This window comes from Mesoplodon bidens, assembly GCF_964165515.1.
Source record: "Mesoplodon bidens genome assembly, chromosome: 1".
Taxonomy (NCBI): Eukaryota; Metazoa; Chordata; class Mammalia; order Artiodactyla; family Ziphiidae; genus Mesoplodon; species Mesoplodon bidens.
Window position 1 is genome coordinate 75,039,178 of NC_138176.1, and position 22,577 is coordinate 75,061,754.

At 42.8% G+C, this 22,577-nt stretch overlaps 1 protein-coding gene across 5 annotated transcripts in view; it reads left to right on the plus strand.

The window, feature by feature from the left end:
- The first annotated feature begins 6,601 nt into the window (after window positions 1-6,601).
- SGMS2 (sphingomyelin synthase 2) overlaps window positions 6,602-22,577 on the plus strand; it is a 90,587-nt gene continuing 74,611 nt past the window's right edge. For 2 of the 5 annotated variants that reach the window (XM_081247014.1, XM_081247012.1), the window contains exon 1: window positions 6,730-7,050. The gene's annotated coding sequence lies outside the window, so the exon portion shown is untranslated. Of the gene's footprint in view, window positions 6,635-6,729; window positions 7,061-7,354; window positions 7,435-22,577 lie in introns of those variants that run through there. The other 3 variants (XM_081247015.1, XM_081247013.1, XM_081247016.1) reach the window with 3 other exon arrangements.

The following is a 22,577-nucleotide window of genomic DNA, read 5'->3' on the forward strand; positions in this document are numbered from 1 at the left end:
TATCATCAGCTCCCCATTTGACATCTCCAATTATACGTCTCAGATCTCAAAGTCATCATGTTTAAATATAATTCATCATCTTCCTTCATAAACCTGTTCTTATCTTGGCATTCCTTGTCCTGGTAAAGGGCACTACCATCCATCCACCTAAGTGCTCAAGTAAACAAAAAAAGTAGGAGTATCTTTGGCTCCATCCCCATATCCAATTGATCTGCAAGTTCTGTCCATTATCCTTCAAATCTGCTCTACCTTCTACATTCCCATCACTACTCTCCTAATGCAGACCATGGCCATTTCACACCCGGACTGCGGCAAAACTGCTTATTGTGGTCCCTACACCCTCCTCATTTTCCTCCAGTCCAGAAACAGCATGGACAGTAATGTTAATAAAATGTGGCAAATAGTACATTTCATTTACTTTTCTGAATACCCAAAACACTTTCATTTAATATAGAACATTTGTTTAGATAGTGTAGTAGTACCAACTGTAAAAAAGATAGCCCAAGGATTTTCATTAGTAGAAAAATATAAAAATATTAAACTAAATTGCTCCTCAATCAAGAACTAGACTACCAGATTTCAGAGAGACCAAGTTCAATGCACACACATACATGTACAAGCATATATATATATATTTTTGGCACACCTTCCAGCCACTGAAATAATAATCTTGAGGAAAGAGCATATGATATAGTGCTAATTTTTTTAAAAAATCAGAATAAGAATAATTTGTATGCTGTTGTTGAAATTATCTTAAACAATGGAAATCTAAGGGAAGGAGACTGGACACCAAAATGTTAACAGTGTTTACATTTTTTCTTCATTTTCCAATAGCAGCATAATATGGTACTATTACCTTATTTTAAAAATAAGTTTAAAATAAACATGTTTTAAAAACCAAAGTAAGAGTATTGTTACATCAAAGGAGTTATATCAGTGTGGATGCAATTTTTTTTTTTAGAGCATGTTTCAATGTCAGTGTTTAATGTGTCACAACATTTGGCTCATCTTGGCAAATCATGAAATTTTTCTAATTCCTAAGGTATCATTAAACAGCTGTTGTTTTTCTTCTAAATAATAATAACTCTGCCCCCTCCCCACCCAGGACTGTCTAGGTTTCAATAGCCTAGATTTTCAGTGCAATGGTGTCAATTTCACTTTGGAATCCTTTCACAGATTATGGATGTCCACTTCTCATGCAGGGGTATGAACATGCAAGAAATGGTCAAGAGTTTGCTGTTTGTGAAAAGACTCAGCTGTAGCGGCATCTGGACAACACACTTTCAAAACGGGGTTATTTCATAATTGCATCGGCTCAACTCCGACTGCACTGGACCTTGTCAGTTTATTGTTGGCTCTGCAGTTCCACGCTCCAGGGTGGCAAGAACTGCCCTGCTTGGCCAGCCTGGAGAAGGCTTGGTGAATTCCTGCAGCCATGGCTCCATTTCTTGCTGCCCACGATTGGCATGGCATTGGAGTGAAGTCCATTTGGCCTGTGACTGGACCTCTTATTAGTCACAGGCAAAAAGTCCACTGAGGTCCCCAGGAAAAGTAAGATGGAATCCAGGTGATAAGGTCTTAACCCCTTCTTGCGCACTTGGTCTAGTTTCACTTGCTCACAGGGTGCCACATGCAGAGGCCTTGCATCATCGGCCCTTCACACCACAGCTCCTAGCATGAAAGAGCTGGGCCTGACTCCTCAGCTCCGAGACCATGTGCAGAAGCGCCACGCACAACACTCAGTGTGGATGCAATTTAAGGAATAGTGGCCCAAAGCATGAACTTTAGGGCCAGAAGACCCTGGTTTTATGCCCCAATGATGCCACTTACTTTTTTTTTTTTTTTTTTTTTTGTCACCTGGTTTTAGTTCCCTGACCAGGGATTGAACCTGGGCCCTCAACAGTGAGAGTGCAGAGTCCTAACCACTGGACTGCCAGGGAATTCCCATGATGCTACTTACTTGAATGTGATCTCCAGAAAATGACAATCTCTCTTTTCTTTGGTTACCTTATATGTAGAGAAGGGCATTATGAGTACCTATCTCAGATTGTTGCTGAAATTGTTAAATGAGATAATATAGGTAAAGCAATTTGCACAGTCCCTGGCATACAATAAGTACTCAATAAATGGTAGGTGTTTGCTTTTTGGATGGGCCTGGCACAGAATAAATATCTGAAACCCCAAATTCAGAGGGTGATCAGCCTTAATCTCTATTGTTCCGGGCATTATTATCTCTCCAACTAGACAGTAAGCTTCCTTATGTCATGGACTTGTATTACTGCCTTCTCAGTTGTAATATTGCTTGTGTTGTTGTTTTTGATTTCAAAAGTAACGTCTTATTGAAAAATAGTCCAGAAATACTAGTTTCCCCCTCACATTCTTACCTTCTATATAGTTGCCCTCAGTATCTGCAGGGTATTGGTTCCAGGACCCTGGTGGGTACCAAAATCCATGGATGCTCAAATCCCTTATATTAAATGGCAAAGATTTTGCATATAACCTATGCACACCCTCCTATATACTTTAAATCATCTTTAGATTACTTATAATACCTAATACAATGTAAATGCTATCTAAATAATTGCAATAATGGCACTGCAAATTAAAGTTTTGCTTTTTGGAATTTCCTGGAATTTTTTTCTGAATATTTTCAATCTTGGTTGAATCGGAGGCTACAGAACCTGCAGATACAGAGGGCTGACTGTATCTCATTGCAAGAGGTAATACATAGTTTGATTCTGGATTTTTTGGGGGGAAGTTTTTTTTTTTTTAAACCTGTCTTCCTCCTTTTTAAAAAAATGTTTTCTTTTTGGCTACCTTGGGTCTTAGTTGCTGCATGCAGGCTTTCTTCTAGTTGCGGCCAGAGGGGGCTGCTCTTCGTTGCAGTGTGCGGGCTTCTCATTGCGGTGGCTTTTCTTGTTGCGGAGCATGGGCTTTAGGCATGCAGGCTTCAGTAGTTGTGGCTCACAGGCTCTAGAGCACAGGCTCAGTAGTTGTGGTGCACGGGCTTAGTTGTTCCACAGCATGTGGGATCTTCCTGGACCAGGGCTTGAATCCGCGTCCCCTGCATTGGCAGGCGGATTCTTAACCACTGCGCCACAAGGGAAGTCCTGGGAAGTTATGGGTTTTTTTTTTTTCTTTTAAAATTTTATTTATTTATTTTTGGCTGCATTGGGTCTTCGTTGCTGTGCGTGGGTTTTCTCTAGTTGTGGCAAGTGGGGGCTACTCTTCGTTGCGGTGCATGGGCTTCTCATTGCGGTGGCTTCTCTTGTTGCAGAGCTCGGGCTCTAGGTGCGCAGGCTTCAATAGTTGTGGCACATGGGCTAAGTAGTTGTGGCTCGCGGGCTCTAGAGCACAGGCTCAGTAGTTGTGGCACACGGTCTTAGTTGCTCCGCGGCATGTGGGATCTTCCTGGTTCAGGGATCGAACCCGTGTCCCCTGCATTGGCAGGAGGATTCTTAATCACTGCACCACCGGGGAAGTCCTGGAAGTTATGTTTGATTCATAAAAATTGTGTGTGTGTGAATATATTTCTCATCAGCTCAAATTTTCACTTAACACAGAGTTTTCTAAGAGCCTATGGAACTATTTTATTCTTTTTTTTTTCCATTGCCTATATAGTATCTCATAACATGGGATTACTTCACTATTAGTTTGTTCTTTGAGGCTTGTTCATTCATTTATTTCACTCACTTAATAATTACATTCCAGGCACTAGACCCTGGGAAAATTATAAATAGTACTGCTCTAAACATCTTTAGGTAATTTTTTTAAAAAAGCAAACATTCTTGGGCTTCCCTGGTGGCGCAGTGGTTGAGAGTCCGCCTGCCGATGCAGGGGACACGGGTTCGTGCCCTGGTCTGGGAAGATCCCACATGCCGCGGAGCGGCTGGGCTCGTGAGCCGTGGCCACTGAGCCTGCACGTCTGGAGCCTGTGCTCCGCAGCGGAAGAGGGCACGGCAGTGAGAGGCCCGCGTACGGCAAAAAAAAAAATAAATAAAATAAAATATCTTTAAAAAAAAATAAATAAATAAAAAATAAAAATAAAAATAAAAAAGCAAACATTCCCATTGCTGAGACATATGTTTAGAAGATGCACATGGTGATTCTTTTTTTTTTTTTTTTTTTTTTTTTTCTTTTTGCGGTATGCGGGCCTCTCACTGTTGTGGCCTCTCCCGTTGCGGAGCACAGGCTCCGGACGCGCAGGCCCAGAGGCCATGGCTCACGGGCCCAGCCGCTCCGCGGCATGTGGGATCCTCCCTGACCGGGGCACGAACCCGTGTCCCCTGCATCGGCAGGCGGACTCTCAACCACTGCGCCACCAGGGAGGCCCCACATGGTGATTCTTAGACAAACGATGCAGGCACAAAGTGGGAACTCAGTAAACATTTGTTGCTTGAGTCAATGACTTAGGTACATCTAGAGTAGAAGTTATTATAAGAGCAGATAAGTACTACAGATATGTATGTTTTCCTAGCTTAACCAGTATGTTGTATCATACCAAAGAAATATCTGTAAAACTCACTTTACAGTATGTACTGGTTTAGAAAAAAAAATTGACAGGAATACAACTGTCAGCCCTATCTCTCCTTTAGAACATTCAGCATTATTATTTTCGGAAGGTGATTAATCAAGGACTTAATAAACTTTGATATGTTGTATAACAAAAAGTTCAGTTGAAAAAAAAATCACCTCTTTCTGTGAGACAGACAAGTCAATCAGTGTTTTTCAAAACATGGAAATTAAGAAGAATAATTTCCTTTCTCATATGTTGATAATGAGTAGAATGGAGAAACTTTATGGAACTCAATCACAATTATATTATTCAGTATTACATTTACTGGGGTATATTTAAGTGGTATAATAAAATCATGTAATTATTTATTTCACAATATTTAAACTGAGACATAATAGTAACTGCAAATTTAAAACTACCCATTAAACAGCCTCTCATACAGACAGTGACCTTTGTATGATAGAGCTGCAGGATTTACATCTGCAACAAGACACATAGGATGGGAGGCCTTCTTTTGAGGTTTTTGACTTCACCCACGTACATAGACCCCGAAACCCACAATATCATTTTCTGAGATCTGTAGAAAATCTTACTTAAACATATCTCCATAATGCCTGAACATTTGGGTCATAAAGTAGGGAGTAGGTGGGATATTTACTCAAACTTTCCTGTGGCTACACATTTGAATCTAGTCCTTCTGTGTTACCAGTGGACAGGACACCCAAGCCTCTGATTACATCTGCGATGGTCTATAAAAACTGTTGGTTTGAATTTCTATTTACTTTACATCCTAGCAAACCAATCCATTTGCTAGTGCCTTCTGGGCAAAATGCCTGGGTTTTGTAAAAAACGAACTCCTATTGAAAAGGAAACATAAACCCAAGTAAAATAAATTTCAATTGTTGGTGTTCTGGGTTGTTACCTTTCTGTACCTTGATGTACATTTTCCACAACAATGATGTTGAACCTCTGGTTAACTCAGGAGCGTTTTCATTTCAGGGAAACTCCTGTAGTGACATCATACAGTTGTCCGTTTTGGGACTGTCCTGCAAGTTTTTGTGTGTGTGTTTTTTTGTTTGTTTTTCTGTTACCATCCTGTTGAATAATCATAAACAGATGATTGTTTACCTCCATGATTTCTGCACTGGGCACCCAGACATGTCTCTAGATTATTTTTGTTGACTATATGTAATCACCCACAAGCCAGTGCAAATCCTAAGCATAATTACCCTGTCCGAAACTAGAAATTAACATAAAACATATCTGTCAGTTAAATTCAATAAGGATTTGACCAAATTCCCTCTGATTCATCCTAGTTAGAATCCGAGGCAGCCATCGTTTACTTTGAAAACTGCCTAGCAGGTGTATGAATAGCAACTCCAAAAACTGTAGAGCCTTGACCATTTTAAAGAAGGCAACACCCTTCTAAAAACATAACTGCTGAGCTCATCAAAGAAATCTCACACGGCCGTCTTGTGCTCTCGAAAAGCTGCGGAAAAGCGCAGTGTTCCGCTGAGCAAAGAACTACTCTCTCACTGTTTATTTTGGTTACTGTTTTCTATCCTTAATGAGAAGCAAATCAATTAACAGGATATATGACATGGTGGTTAGTCACCTAAGGGAAAGTATTAGTAGCCTCATTAACTTGGAGAACCCTTCCAGCTCTCACCTAGAGTTACCATCGTGCGGACCCATGACTAACCCTGCCAGGCAATCCTTTGAGGTCTGGAAACCCACTCTTTGGCCCAGGCCCAGGCAATACCCAGTGAATAACCGCTGGTGCCCCAAGCCCACTCACACCGACATCAGGAAGCCGTTCCCGAGAAAGGCGACGTGCGGGGGTGGGGGGATTTCTTCCCGGCCCCACCCTTGAAAGTTGCAGGGAGTGGCACCCAGAGAACTTTCCCAGATTGTTCTCTGTCACCGCTCAGGGAGGTCCGCTCCAGCCTTTCCCCGCTGAGCCAATCTGCCCCGCCTGCCAAGCCCCTCCTTCCCTGCACCTTTAACGGCTGGGAGCAGAGAGCCGCGTCTGGGGTTCACTTCTCAAGAAGTCGCACCGGTTTTTCGAGCTCCTCTCTGCGCCTGGAGAGCCACAGCAGCGGGAGCGGGCGCCACTGGGTGAGTCACTGTTTGGAAACGGAGTGGGCGGGCAAGGGTGTGAGAGAATGAATGATGTCAGGAGCGCGCAGGGCGGCGGGCGGGGAGAGCGGGCCGCGGGGCCGCGGTAAACACCGAGCGCCGCGGCGCGGGCTGAGCGGGGAGACCCCGCCCTCCGCGCGGAGAGAACCGTCCTCGGCCGCCCGAGCCCGGCCGGTGCTGCAGCGCCGCCGAGAGCGGCCTCGGAGGCGGCAGCCGCGGGAGCGACCCGGGAGGTGCTTCCCTGGCAGGGCCGAGGCAGGAGAGGGCGAGACCCCGAGCAAACTTTACAGCGGCTTCGGCCGGGGGCGTCTGCGGTTGCGGCAGCGGGCTCCGTCCGCGAGCAGATCCCGGGCCCAGGAGCTGGTGCGTCCGGCCGGGAAGGTCTGGAGCCCCAGGTGAGAGCGGGTAAGGAGCGCCGGAGGGGCCGGGGAGGAGGATGGGCTGGAAAGCCGTGCGGCGGGCGCAGCGCGGGGAGGGCAGGGTGGACTGCGAACGCGGACGTGGCTCTAATTCGGCTCCCACGCGCCCCGCCCCAAGGCATCCTTCCCTGATTTTGCCTGATAGAGAGGATGGACGTGTGGCTTCGTCTCCACGCTCTGAGCATTCATCTCATTCATTTGCAACCATTGCGGGTTACTGGGTCCTGACGTTGAAAGGACACAGATTGAGCCATAGATTGTCCTGAGCCACTCTGGAGGTCAGGACTGAAGTTCAAAGGAGGTGGAGGAGGGACTGTCTTTAAGCTTTTTTGAGAGGCACTTACTGATGATGTGTGAACGGTAAGAACCCAGCTCTGGGCTGCCCACACTGAAACGTTTCCACGTTTGGCATTCCAAAGCTTCTACCCTTAAGGAAAGGGAGACTTGGTGTTTCAGCGCAGTTGGGTGCCAGTGGACCCGTCTACTTCTCTGAGGTATGGATAGTTAATAGCCCGCGGTTACGTCTTGAAACAACTCAAATGTTATGTCCTGTAATTTTTATATATCAGTCTTTGCCATTCTATTTCATCTTGCTTGCTCTTATGCGACCTTAAGATCGTTTTGACACTTATGTTAAATTTTTGAAGAGATTCAGTTGTTTAGTGCCTCTAGGTGGGCGTGGATTTTTAACTTAACTTTCCAAATCCTTGGTTTCACTCCTAGTCACATCTGTTAATGGTGGGTTCTCAGTCGCATTAAACACTCTGAACTAGTAAAATGGGACCGTAACTACTTCAGAGGATAATAATGAGAATTAAACCTCCGAAGACCTATCATAATGTCTGGCACAAAGCAGACCTCAACAAAATTTAACTGTTTATATATAAATAGTGTGTTCCAGCTGGCTTAGATAATCACCAATTAATTTCCACAGCATTTCCTACTTATAAACCTGGTGGGTTGAGGTTTAGGGTGTGAAATCCTTTGGCAAGTTCCTCAGAGTGTGAAGTCAGTTAAACGCTTCTGTGTGGATACCTAAAGAGTTCCGGTTCCCACCCCATACCAGGGGAACTGCCATTCACTAAACAGAGTCAGAGCAGTGGCTGAAAGTGACAAATGGAATTTGGAGGAAGAGGGGATGTGTGGATAACTCTCTAACTTTACCCTTAACTTGTTTTTTTGCCTTTTTAAAAAATACGCAGTACAAAATTATAGCCCTTTCCTTGGTTTGCTGCTGGCCTTACTTCACAGTAGTCTTCTGGTTGAAGTGTTTTTTAACGAGTTAATGTTTAATTTGGTTTCTCTAGTTTCATTTTTCAGTAAAGCTGGTTGACTTTTGAACATGGAGGGAAACACTTGGACACCTTTGGGTTGCTGCCTACTGTCCTCTTTTCACGGAATCTTATAAAACCCCCTAGGAGATAGCTGGAGGGATAGGGAGCATTTGCTCAGGTGTTACTGAAAACATTTGTTCTTACCTTATATCTGCAACAACTTTTAGGGTCAAAGGTTACAGGGAATGTTTTTTTCCACAGTGTGATGCAGAGATCTTGGGCATCAGAATCCAGAAGACCTAAGGCTATCCGGGTGGTAACTTACTGGCTGTGTTCCTCTGAGCAATTTACTTAAACTCCCTGGAATTCTTGTGGGACTTTAAACAAAATATAGGGGAAAACATAGAAATAATCTTACATCTATTAAAATAGACAATGGAATACAAATGAGAACTTTAAAAAAAGTGATACGTTGAAGTGAGATGTTGTTTGTTTTCTTTTCTTAAGGAAGAATTACCGAGAATTCTAGACAGTTTCAGATAAGAGTAGCCTATCCACCTTTATCTAATTCCCTTATGAGGGATTTGAAGCCTCCATCGTGAACTACTACTATCAGATATTTATTCAGTTGGTGAATGTTTAGTGAGCAGCTACTATATTCCAGCCACTATGCTAGGTACTAGCAACGCTAACATGAAGGAGGCACTGTAACTGGCTTACAGTCTTGTAGAAAGAACCCCTAGGCTTTGATTTAGGAGAGGAGAGAAAAAAGTCAAAAAGAAGGAGAGAGGAAGGGACTTGGGAGGAAACCAGAAGTGATTAGGCTATGATAGGCTGCCTCCCACTGATAATTTGAGATCTACTGGCTTTCTAGTGAACTGGGTCTCATAAGTTTTGAGGCTGAAACATGCACATATGCCTTGCTTTACCCAGTAACAGTATTATATAGACACATTTAGCCCTTAAGTCAAGTATTTTTTAAATAATTTATTTTATTTTATTTTATTTTAATTTTTGGCTCTGTTGGGTCTTCATTGCTGCGTGCGGGCTTTCTCTAGTTGTGGCGAGCGGGGGCTACTCTTCGTTGCGGTACGTGGGCTTCCCACTGCGGTAGCTTCTCTTGTTGTGGAGCACGGGCTCTAGGCGTGTGGGCTTTGGTAGTTGTGGCTCACAGGCTTAGTTGTTCCGCGGCATGTGGGATCTTCCCAGACAATGGCTTGAACCTGTGTCCCCTGTATTGGCAGGCGGATTCTTAACTGCTGTGCCACTAGGGAAGTCCTTTTTTTTTTTTTGATGTGACCATTTTTAAAGTCTTTATTGAATTTTGTTACAATATTGCTTCTGTTTTTTGTTTTTGTTTTTTGGCTGAGAGGCATGTGGGATCTTAGCTCCCCGACCAGGGATCGAACCTGCACCCCCTGCATTGGAAGGCGAAGCCTTAACCACTGGACTGCCTGGGAAGTCCCAAGTCAAATAATTTTAACCATGTCAGAACAAACTTGCTTAAATGAAATCTGAAGGGTAAAATCAGTTCAACCAAGATTTATTTACTGTGAGCAAAGAAAGCACCGTCGTAGATTTTTAAGAGAATAATCACTGTGTGTGAATAGTATATTTCAGTTTCTTACTTGTAGAGGTTTAAAAGTACAAGGTAAACAAATCAGCCGCCACCCAGAAAATTACTTAGTGTTATACCTTCAAATGCTTTCTCACCGCTATGAACATACAACATCGAGAGCTAACATGTATAGCACTTACTGTGGGCTGGGCAATATGCCAGTTACTTTATACAGAGAATCTCATGTTATCCTCACTCTAACCCTATGAGGTAGGTACAATTATGGAGGAAAAAAAACTGCTTTAGGGAAATTAAGGAACTTTCCTGAAGTTACACAGCTAGAAAATTATTCTCTACAAAACTGGGTTTGTTCTCTACAAACTGTTTTCTAACTTTTTTTTTCACCCAAATATGGATGCCTCTATATCACTAATATATGCTTAAACAGCATCTTTTATAGTTTTCTACTGAATGGCTGCATCTCAACTTAACCAATCCCTTATCGTTGGACAGTTAGTTTGTTTCCAGTTTTCACTATTTTAAGCAACTCTGCAATAAGTATTCTTCTAACTATATCTGTGTGCAATCCATGATTATTTTAGTCATTTTAAAAAGTGAATTATGATCTTTAATTTATCTGCCTTTTTTTTCACCACATTCAGAATTAGAAACTTTCTCCTTTCTCTTTAAAATTTGTTATAATTTCTGTTCCTTGAGTGTTTCTCATAAAATTTCAGCAATAGGATCAACATTCTCTATGGAGGGGCACAATAGCTCAGTAGGTCATTACGCAAGGGATTTATGATGAAAACGGAACACAGAGCCTTTCTTAACAACTATTTGTGTTTGTATTATTGTTATTAGACATAAAGCTGAACTTTTATGGGGAAATATAGCAGAATGGAGCAGTGCTGATTTTGCCAGGCAGAAAAGAAATTTTTTTTTTTTTTGCGGTACGCGGGCCTCTCACTGTTGTGGCCTCTCCCGTTGTGGAGCACAGGCTCCGGACGCGCAGGCTCAGTGGCCATGGCTCACGGGCCCAGCCGCTCCGTGGCATGTGGGATCTTCCCGGACCGGGGCAGGAACCCGTGTCCCCTGCATCGGCAGGTGGACTCTGAACCACTGCGCCACCGGGGAAGCCCAGAAAATAAAATAAAAAAAAAAATTTATTGAAGTATAGTTGATTTACAATGTTGTGTTAACTTCTGCTGTACAGCAAAGTGACTCAGTTATACATATATATTCTTTTTCATATTGTTTTCTATTATGTTTTATCATAAGATATTGAATACAGCTCCCTGTGCTGTACAGTAGGACTTTGTTGTCTATCCATCCTGTATATAATAGTTCGCATCTGCTAATCCCAAACTCCCAATCCTTCCCTCCCCCTTGGCAACCACAAGTCTGTTCTCTATGTCTGTGAGTCTGTTTCTGTTTCATAGGTATGTTCACTTGTGTTGTATTTTAGACTCCACATATAAGTGTTTGTCTCTCTTTCTGACTTACTTCACTTAGTATGATAATCTCTAGGTTCATCCATGTTGCTGCAAATGGCATTATTTCATTCTTTCTTTATGGCTGAGTAAGTCTATTGAAAATATGTACCACATCTTCTTTATCAATTCCTCTGCTGATGGACATTTAGGTTGTTTCCATGTCTTGGCTATTGTAAATAGTGCTGCTATGAACATAGGGGTGCATGTATCTCAGAAAAGAAACTCTACTTCTACAGTTTGCCTCCTTGGTACCCAGTAGGATAGACAGGTTGCATTTTGCAGATATTACATATACAGTAGATGTATCATCAGGTTTAGAATAATCTCATCACTTTTAAACTGATCACCTTTTAAAAAAAATCTTAGGGGGCTTCCCTGGTGGCGCAGTGATTGAGAGTCTGCCTGCCGATGCAGGGGACACGGGTTCCTGCCCCAGTCCGGGGAGATCCCACATGCCGCGGAGCGGCTGGGCCCGTGAGCCATGACCGCTGAGCCTGTGCGTCCGGAGCCTGTGCTCCTCAACGGGAGAGGCCACAACAGTGAGAGGCCCGCGTACCACAAAATAAATAAATAAATAAATAAATAAAATAAAAATTAAAAAATCTTAGAAATTTGTTGTTTAATCTCTTGAAAAGGGTGTCACTGCTAAGACATTTTCTGGTTGATTTAACGAACGAAAGTGCAAGAAATATCCATTAGCTAGTTTTCATTATAGGTATAAAGCATTTCTTCATTTAAACATTTCTCAAGTTTTATTATAATATCATACCCTCTTTGCTACCCTGAGTCAAACTTTTATATTTATTATTATTATTTTTTTGGCTGTGTCGGATCTTAGTCGCGGCATGCAGGCTACTGTCTAGTTGCGGTGCGCGAGCTCAGTAGTTGTGGCACATGGGTTTAGTTGCCCCAAGGCATGTGGGATCTTAGTTCCCCCACAAGGGATCGAACCCACGTCCCCTGCATTGGAAGGCGGATTCTTAACCACCGGACCACCAGGGAAGTCCCAAGTGAAACTTTTAATTTTGCTTTGGGTTTATATTTCCATATCCAGTGCTAGTTACTTTATCCTCATGGTTTTGATAAAGGATGTTGGAATATGAGTAGTGTTCAATTCAGCCTCTTCATACAGAAACCCAGATAAGTTCAATTTGTTAATTCCTAACAATGACTTTTAATTCAAAGCAGAATTTTAAAAACAGCTAATAAAATTGCAGTATAAATAGGTTAATCAGTTATTTGGTGATTGGTTTTCCCTACTGTCAAACCCTAATTTGATGATTTGCTTACAGTTTAAAATTCAGCCTTACAATTTTGTGTCTTTAGATTGATCGTGTCACTTAAAACTTTCAAAGAAACTTGTGCACGTTCTTAGATCTTTTTCTTAAAAGCAGCATTAACTGGATTGAGTGTTTGTCTTATATTTACATCTTTTCTCCCAGTAAACCCCTTGTACTATTTAAAAAGAATAAAACCACATACTAAAATTGTTAAAGTGGAGGGAATAAAAGGAGGTGAAAGATAATTTTGAAGCCACAGTTGTCAGAAAAGACAGCTAGCTACTAAAAGTCAGATGAAGTGAAAGGCTCTGGAAGGGACCTTCAGGTAAGTGTCATTTCTCCGCCTGGTAGTGTCTGTGCTGAGCTTCATTTAGGGTGATACATTTGACTGTGGAAAGAGAAATACCCAAGTGTTAGGGCTGGCCTCAGGCAAAATTGAGACCTTGAGCTGAAATACTCACCTTAGGGCATCCTTAACTCTGAGTTTACCCGGCAGGACTTGCCTACACCGAGAAAGTGCTCGATGAGTACCTGTATAAGGGCAAATTGCTATCCAGTTGAAACTGTGGACCTGGAGGCATCATATTTATGGAAAACTAGGGGATGAGTATCCACCTCTGGAATTTGTTTTATTTTTGGCCACACCATGCAGTATGCGGGACCTTAGTTCCCTGGCCAGGGATCGAACCTGCTCCCTGCAGTGGAAGCTCGGAGTCTTGACTTGCTGGACCAGAGAAGTCCCCTACCTTGGGAATTTAATGACCTCTTTTCAATTAAGATGATTAGAAATGCAAAATACGCAATAAGAGTTAAACTTCTGAAAAGCTTTTCCACAAATGGGAGGGACTGAAGGGAGGAGTAGCCCTGGAGGTGGGGAGACAACTGTAGAAAGATACAGATGTGCCAAAGGCAGACTGTGTCCCTTGGAAGGTAGTACGTAATCCCAAGGCTTGCTGGGAATTGGCTCCTGCTGTTGAAACTGGGCTCACATGTGATCCTGTAGGGTCTGGCCTGCCAGAATGTGAAAATGCATGTTCCGGGCCTCTCTGACCTGCTCTGTTGATGAGAATCATCCTGGGAAGCACCTCTTAACATGCACCCCACCCAGATGGGTTAAGGATACTTTTCCTTACCTGGGAGTACTTTAAGTAGGTAGTCTGATCTAACTAGAGAAAATGTGAAGGAATGAGTTTTCATTTAGGGAGTAGGAAAAAGGGTTAAAGAATAAACGGTTTTGGATTAGGGATCACTTAGCTAATTGGGATGCCAAGGAGGGATACCTCTAGATAGAAGCCCACTTCCAGTGAGAAGGGAAGACCTTTCAGGAAAAGACTGGCAGCAGTAGTTGAAAATGAAGCTAAGCCTTTAAAACAGAGACGCCAAACGCTTGAGTTGGTTCTCCAAGCTTCACCAAACACAGACGCTGGAGATGGTGCAGTAAGATAGCGATGGTTAGATAATGGTAGGTACTCTGAGATAGGTTCTAGAGAAGATTAAATCAAATTCTCTATCTTCAGACAGCCCTGCAAAATAGAAGTTGTGTTATCTCCACTGTGGAAGTAGGGAAACAATTTAGAAAGGTTAATATACTCAAGGCTGCAGAGCTGGTGAGAAGAGGAGCAGGGCTTTGAAGCCAGGGGCAGCTGTTTCTCTTGCCCATGCACTGCCCAGCATCCCCCTAGGCTTTCTGTAATCTCTCCACTAGCTTTGGAGATACAGCAGGTTTGAGGGGGGGACATATTTTGATACGGGATTGTATGTCTACCACCCATCTCCTGGAATGCTTCTCTGGTCTGTGCTGCTTCAGGCCATGAAGTAGTGCCAGAGAGATGAAGGCCCATAGGCTTACTCGGACCACACTTGGACTTAAGTCCCAGCAACATCCCTCACCACTAGGTGACCTGAGCAACTTCCTCTGATGAACCTCCATTTCCTGGCTGTGAAATGGGAATAAGATAGTATTTACTTCCTAAGGTGACAATGAATTATATTACTTTAAATGTGTAAAACACTGAGGATAATGCTTGGTTCATAGTTAATATTTGGTGGCTCAGCTATTACTTTTTTAAAAATTTATTTATTTATTTATTATTTATTTTTGGTTGCATTGGGTCTTGTGCTGAGCGTGAGCTTTCTCTAGTTGTGGCGAGCGGGGGCTACTCTTCGTTGCAGTGCGCAGGCTTCTCATTGCGGTGGCTTCTCTTGCTGTGGAAGACGGGCTCTAGGTGTGCGGGTTTCAGTAGTTGTGGCACATGGGCTCAGTAGTTGTGGCTTGTGGGCTCTAGAGCTCAGGCTCAGAAGTTGTGGCACGCGGGCTTAGTTGCTCCACGGCATGTGGGATCTTCCCGGACCAGGGCTCGAACCTGTGTCCCCTGCATTGGCAGGCAGGTTCTTAACCACTGCGCCACCAGGGAAGCCCTCAGCTATTACTTTTTGCATATAGACTATACTTCTAACTTTTAAAACAAAGGGTTCATTCCTATTGTCCCCCAAATCAAATTGTTTCTCATTATTTCTCATGAAGGTAGTGTATTTTTCTTGTAACCTAATAGCCATTTGTTATACCTTGCCTGCATTGGTAGGATCTGGGTCCTATCCCTCTCTCCTCCTCCCTTCTTTCAGGGTTAAAATAAAATTATTAAAATTGGTCGTCCACTGCCATTGAGTTCAAGAACTTGCGTAAGAAGTATATAACATCAGCTGTGAATGCTGAAAAGCTTTCAAAGCTGCCATCACAATATGCCAGCCCTCTCAGCAGATGTTGGTAGCACTGGTGAGCATAACCGTCACTGTCCCTCACAGATCTCAGCCTTCTGCGGAGTATTGATTGTACCATGAGCACCACTGTCCCAGAAAATGCCGAGGCCATTAAGAATCACAGACCCTACTGTCCTCCCCGGACAGTACGCTCTACATCTTTCTTTAGGAGGCCCTGAGACGGTCTGTCTAAGACAGCCGCTACTGTTTTCTGAGATTTGCATTTGATCTGCAAGTTATTTAACCGTCCAGTTATTACTGCCCCAGTAGTTGCTACCAAACTTTAGTAGCAACAAAGGGCATTGTTTCTGTTAAATTAATATTTATGTGTGTATATATATATGATATCATATCCTCTGTGATGGGTTAGCTAGTGCTGAGAGGTACATTCCCCCGGTGTATAGTTTGGTTGGCAAGTTATAAGCAACAAGCAGGAACACTTACAATTTTATTTTCCAAATACTTAAAGCATTCACTATATGCCAGGGTTTGTTCTGAGCACTTAGAACTCTTACTCATCTCTTCCACCTTAAACACTCTGAGACAGATATTATTATCCCCATTTTAAGAATCCTCTTTTGAGACACAGAGAAGTTAAGTCACCTGCCTAAGGTCACACAGCTAGTGTGAGGCAGGCAGAATTGGGTTTTGAAACCAGACAGTCTGGGTGTGAGGTCTGACCACCGCACTGTCGTCTGTGGACTCTAGCATGTATCTCACGCCTTGGGCCTCATTTTATCCTCGCGCACGCAGTTTTAGCAAAGGGAACGTCCCTCCTGTCCACACGTGCTGTCACCTCCTCGTGATCTACCATGTGGAGGACTACAGCTAGGTCATATATTTCAGTGTTGCTAGTGAAATGTATTGATGAGACAGTATTGTCAAACAGTTCTCTCAAAAAGCTTGTGAGTGCTCAGTCAGCCCTGGTGGTGTCTCCGGGAAAGGAGCAGCGCATTCTTTCTCCCAGTCCCCTGACCAGCACACTCAGCTGCAACCTGTTCTGGTTTCTTTAAACATATTTTTTAAGTTCTCAATTTTTTTTTTTTTTTTTTGTGGTACACGGGCCTCTCACTGCTGTGGCCTCTCCCGTTGTGGAGCACAGGCTCCGGACGCGCAGGCTCAGCGGCCATGGCTCACGGGCCCAGCCGCTCCGCAGCATGTGGGATCTTCCCGGACCGGGGCACGAACCCATGTCCCCTGCATCGGCAGGTGGACTCTCAACCCCTGCACCACTAGGGTAGCCCTAAGCTCTCAATTTTTTTAAAAAATTATTTCTTTATTTATGGCTGCGTTGGGTCTTCATTGCTGTGCAGGGGCTTTCTCTAGTTGCGGCGAGAGGAGGCTACTCTTCGTTGTGGTGCGCGTGCTTCTCATTGCGGTGGCTTCTCTTGCTGTGGAGCACAGGCTCTAAGGTACGCGGACTTCAGTAGTTGTGGCACGTGGGCTCAGTAGTTGTGGCTCACAGGCTCTACAGCACAGGCTGAGTAGTTCTGGCGCACGGGCTTAGTTGCTCTGCGGCATGTGGGATTTTCCCAGACCAGGGATCGAACCCGTGTCCCCTGCCTTGGCAGGCAGATTCTTAACCACTGCACCACCAGGGAAGTCATCCTGCTGCTTTAATGTTACTTATTTTTTTAAGTTTTAGGGCTTTCACCTATTGTAAATTAAAATATTTAAAAATCCTTATTGGAGGAGAATAGCTTGCACATGTGAGGTTTCTTTGAATGTTTTCTAGTTACTCTTGGAGATAGTGGTAGGCAGAATAATGGTGCCCCAAAGATGTTCACATCCTAATCCCCAGAAACTATGAACCTGTTATGTTACTTGGCAAGGAGGGATTAAGGCTGCTAATCAGCTGACTTAAGGTATGGAGACTATCCTGGGTTATCTGGGTAGACAGGGGTCCCAGGGTCTGGGTAGACAATGTAATCACAAAGGTCCTTATGAGAAGAGTCAGAATCAGAGAGTTGGCACCATCAGGAAAACTTCAAACAGCCATTGCTGGCTTAAGGTGGAAGGAGGCCACGAGCCAAGGAATGCACGCGATCTCTAAGAAGCTGGGAAAGGCTGGGAAATGGATTCTCCCCCCGGCCTCCAGAAAGGAGCACAGCCCGGCTGACATTTCATTGTTAACCCACTGAGTCCCCTTTTGGACTTCTGATTTCTAGAACTGTAAGAGAAGAAATTTGTGTCGTTTTAATCCATTAACTTTATAGTCACTTATACATCTGCAACAGGAAACTAATACAGAGAATTACTAGAACAATCAGTGCTTTGATTTGTTCCTTTATGCCAGCCCTGTGAAAGAGCTGCTTCATCTCATGATTTATTGTATGCACATGTCAAGTATAGCAAGTATTTACATTTGGGGGGGGCTGTTTTATTTTGCATATAAACTGAACCACTTTGGGGCAGAGGGAGTTAACTTTTGATAATTCTATACATTTGTATACAGATGTATACTGTCTATTTTAAAGGACAGTCTCAAGGTTTTAGCAAAAAAAGAAAAGTCTTGTTGATTCCAGAGCAAGTGGAGCCGCCCGGGTCTTTCATCAGAGTTGCCTAATAGAAATGTGGCTCTGTACCCCATGTGGCAGTCCTTATAGCCTTGCATTTGTTTGGGGTAAGATGATGGTCCACATGTGGTGGTGGTGATGGTTGTGGGCATTATCCCTTGAGTTTTGACTCCAGATTCTCTTTATTTTATTTTTAATTTATTTTTTTATTGAGGTATAGTTGATTTACAATATTATATTAGTTTCAGGTGTATGACATAGTAGTGATTCAAAATTTTTTTAGATTATACTCCATTTATGTTTATTATAAGATATTGGCTGTGTTCCCTGTGCTGTACAACATATCCTTGTAGCTTATTTATTTTATATATAATAGTTTGTACCTCTTAATCCCCTATAGCTATCTTGCCCCTTCCCCCTTCCTCTCTCCCCACTGGTAACCACTAGTTTGTTCTCTATATCTGTGAGTCTTTTTTGTTATATTTGCCAGTTTGTTTTATCTTTTAGATTCCACATATAAGTAATAACATACAGTATTAGTCTTTCTCTGTCCAACTTATTTCACTAAGCATAATATATCCTCCAGGTCCATCCATGTTGTTGCAAATGGCAAAATTTTATTCTTTTTTATGGCTGAGTCGTATTCCATTGTATGTATATGTATCTCACATCTTCTTTATCCACTTGTTTATTGATGGGCACTTAGGTTGCTTCCATATTTTGGCCATTGTAAATAATGCTGCTATGAACATTGGGGTGCTTGTATCTTTTCGAATTAGTGTTTTCATTTTCAGATATATACCCAGGAGTGGGATTGCTGGATCATATGGTAGTTCTATTTTTAGGTTTTTGAGGAACCTCCATACTGTTTTCCACAGTGGCTGCACCAGTTTACATTCCCACCAACAGTGTCCAAGGGTTCCCTTTTCTCCACATCCTCACCAACATTTGTGGTCTTTTTGGTGATAGTCATTCTGATAGGTGTGAGGTCAGATTCCCTTTACATTTTAAAAATCTTTTTCTTGCTGTGCTTGCCTAGCAATGTTATTATGAATTCTTTGAGAGCAAGAGCACTTCTATACAATGGCTTTTCAAATTGTAATAAATTAAACAAATAAAAGGTGGTATCATTCATTGGGTCATCTGTAGTAAGTACCTAGAGGGTTATAGACCCCAGAGTAGACGATATCTTGGAATCAGCGTGTCAATTATGGAAATTAAAAATAGCAAGAATTATCATAATGGATGGGGTTAGTTTTTGGTTTTTGTTTTTTTAAGGAATCCTCCAGTAGCAATCTTAAATTTTTATTTGGAGACAGCTTGCATCAGTTAAGGACCCCTTTGTGCAATGTAGAAATAGTACCAGTGTAAAAACTAAAATCTTGGGAATTTTCCTGCTTGAGAAATGAAATAAGGGATAACATAAGATTTTTGGTAGTTTTAAAGAAATATGGGTGGAACACTAACTGGATGGTGTAATATATACATATAGCAGTTTCTAGAGGGAAGAGACTGTCTTGTGTAGAAGTAGAAAAAAATTGGAGACTCTTAAGACCACAGAGATAGGATATTTGGAGTCATTTTGTTAAGGACATATTTTATTTAAGAGCATATTTTATTTAACCAGTGTATCAAAATGTTATATTTAGTATTATAGATTATAATCAATGTAAAAATTCTTGACAATTTAACTTTTTTTCTAAATCTTCGAAATCTGGTGGGTATTCTACACTTAACTGCACATGTCAGCTTGGATCGGCCACACTTCAAGTACTCAGTAGCCACATGGGGCTAGTGGCTGCTTTGACAGGCAGTGCAGCTCTGACCAGCCTTATCCTTAAGGAACCATACCCTGCATGAATCTGAGGTTATCCTCAGAACTATCCCTGTATTTTATTTTATAAACTGAATAAAATAATAATATAATATATATACAATAATATAAAATATTATTGTATTTTATAAATTATTATAATAATAATTATAATTTATTGTATTTTATAAACTGAATTATATCATGGAGTCACCAGAGAAAACTGGTTCTGGTGCCTTTTGCTAGAATGAGTGAACTGGCTGAACGATACAGTGAAACATGTCTCTAAGGTTGTCTGTAATATAAATTTGTGAATTCCAATGCCAGGAGGTGTGCCTGGGCCTATAAATGAAATATTTAGATTATTAGGTTCTTATTATTATGCTTATAGGAAAGATGGCTGCTCATATGCCTTTGTGGGCTGTGATAAGTGGGATGTGTGTGGCATCTACCCTGGTCTCAGTCCCAGAGCCTCACCACACTTACTTCCTCTCATGTGTCACCTCACTGTTTACCTGTTCATCCATCACCACCTTCACCCTATCCTTGCCCTGTTTATATGCATGATGCTGCTTACTAATTTGTGTTCTTGTTCAGTGCTTATTCTGACAATTTAGGAAGCAAGGCCACTGTGAAACCTAGATCAGAGAAATCATTACTTGATATCAAATATCAGTCTGCCAGGAATAGATAAGATTAGACTGTAAGAAAACACAGGTGCAGTATGAGAGGGAGAGGGGTAGGGGAGAGAGGGGTAGAGGGTGGGGGAGGGAGGGAGGAAGGAAGGAAGGAAGGAAGAAAGGGAGAAAAGGAGGTCAGGAGAAAGGGAGAAAGGAGAGAGTACCATTCTGTTCAGGAAAATCACCTAAATGCAGAGGAAGGAAATCATGGTGGAGGATTTTGTAGCAAAACATTCCCCCAGCCACTGGACAAGCTGCTGTTCTCACCAAGGTCTCAAGATAGGTTGCTCTGGATTTCATAAATATATTGACTTTATCAAATACCTGTACTACACAGGTGGCTGAGACTAGTCCTAAGCCCTCCTCAGCCCCTTCTGAAATTGATAAATGCATTCAACACAGTTTTTGAGCACTTGTTAATGTGCTAGACTTTATTCTTGATTCTAGGAATTCAGTGACCAATAGATAATCAAGGTTTCTACCCTTAATGGAGATTGTATGAGTTTATGCGTTGAGAGAGGAAAAAGTGCTGAAAAGGGAGGTTGAGCAGATGATAAGCAAGTAAAACTAATAAACAGTTTTGTTAGTAAAACTAATCTTTTTATTAGTAAAACTAATTTTTTTATTAGTAAAACTAATAAACAATTAGTTCAGACTTGGACCAGTTCTTTAAAGGAAACATGTAGAGATGCCTGGGGAAGCCTGCCCTAGCACAGTCAGGAAAGTTTGTCAGAGGTTGGACTTGCACTGAGGGGTGAAGGGTGAGAAGGAGCCAGTAGAGGGAACAGGGAGAGTGCTTGGTTACACAAGGGAAGGAAGGGAGACCAGTCTGGTCGCAGTGTCTGCGCAGGAAGGAATAGTGAGAAAGAAGGTGGCGAGGCAGGCAGGACCCAGTGAGGAGGGGCTGGTACTTTCAAAATTTGTAAGGCCTATGGATTTTATTCCAAATGCAATGAGAAGGCGTTGTGAAGTGATCTAAGGAGAGACACATGGTCCAATTTACATTTGTAACAGATCTGTCTGTCTGCTGGGCAGAGCGGAGTAGAAGGGGTCCAGCGTAGAAGCAAGGAGACCAGTTATGAAGCTATTGGCAGCATTCTACGTGAGAAGTGATGTGGGCTGGAGCAGCGTGGCAGTATTAGAGATGGAGAGCAGTGGATGGTTTTGAGAGGTTTGGAGATAGAATCGACAAGACTTAATGGATAGGCCTGGGTGGGTGACGTGACAGAGTGGGAGAAATCAAGCAGGACTCCTGCTGGTGGGTGACGGGGTTGTAGGGAACCGAGTTCTCTTTTGGCCGTTGGTTAGCATGAGTTGTCTGTTAGTTGTGCTGACGGAGATAGTTGTCAAACGGCCGGTAGTGATTCTGAGAACTGCATTCAGGGACAAGATCAGGGCCAGTGGGTGTCAGCATAGAAGTGGTATATAAAGAGATGGGAAATCTAGAATCACCTGGGGAGATTTGATAGGCAGAGAAGAGAGGCAGCGGAGATCAGGCCCCGAGGAATAACAGAGTTAATAAATAGATCAAGTAGGAGACCAGGGAGTAACCAGTGAGGTAGGAGGAGCACGAAAAGAGCAGTGTTCCAGGGGCTTCCCTGGTGGCTCAGTGGTTGAGAGTCTGCCTGACGATGCAGGGGACACGGGTTCATGCCCCGGTCTGGGAGGATCCCACATGCCACGGAGCGGCTGGGCCCGTGAGCCATGGCCGCTGAGCCTGTGCGTCTGGAGCCTGTGCTCCAAAACGGAAGAGGCCACAACAGTGAGAGGCCCGTGTACTGCAAAAAAAAAAAAAAAAAAAAAAAAAAAGAGCAGTGTTCCAGATGCCAACTAAATCGAGTGTTTAAGGCAGGATGGAGTAATCAGTTCTGTTGTAAGTTCTTGAGGAGTTGAGTAAGATGAGAACACAGTGCTCAGTGGGTTTTACAATGTGGAGGATTCCTTTACATGGTGATCTTGTTGAACCTTTTAGAGGAGTGATTTAAAGCACAAATGACCTCCAGCATCTCCTGCAGGGAGCTTTCCTCACTCTCTTCCATCTCCAGTTCACCCCCATAGGCTAGGTGTCCCCTCTTTGTTCCAGAATAGTTAGGCTTTTCTCTTGTCACTGGACTACCATACTGTAATAT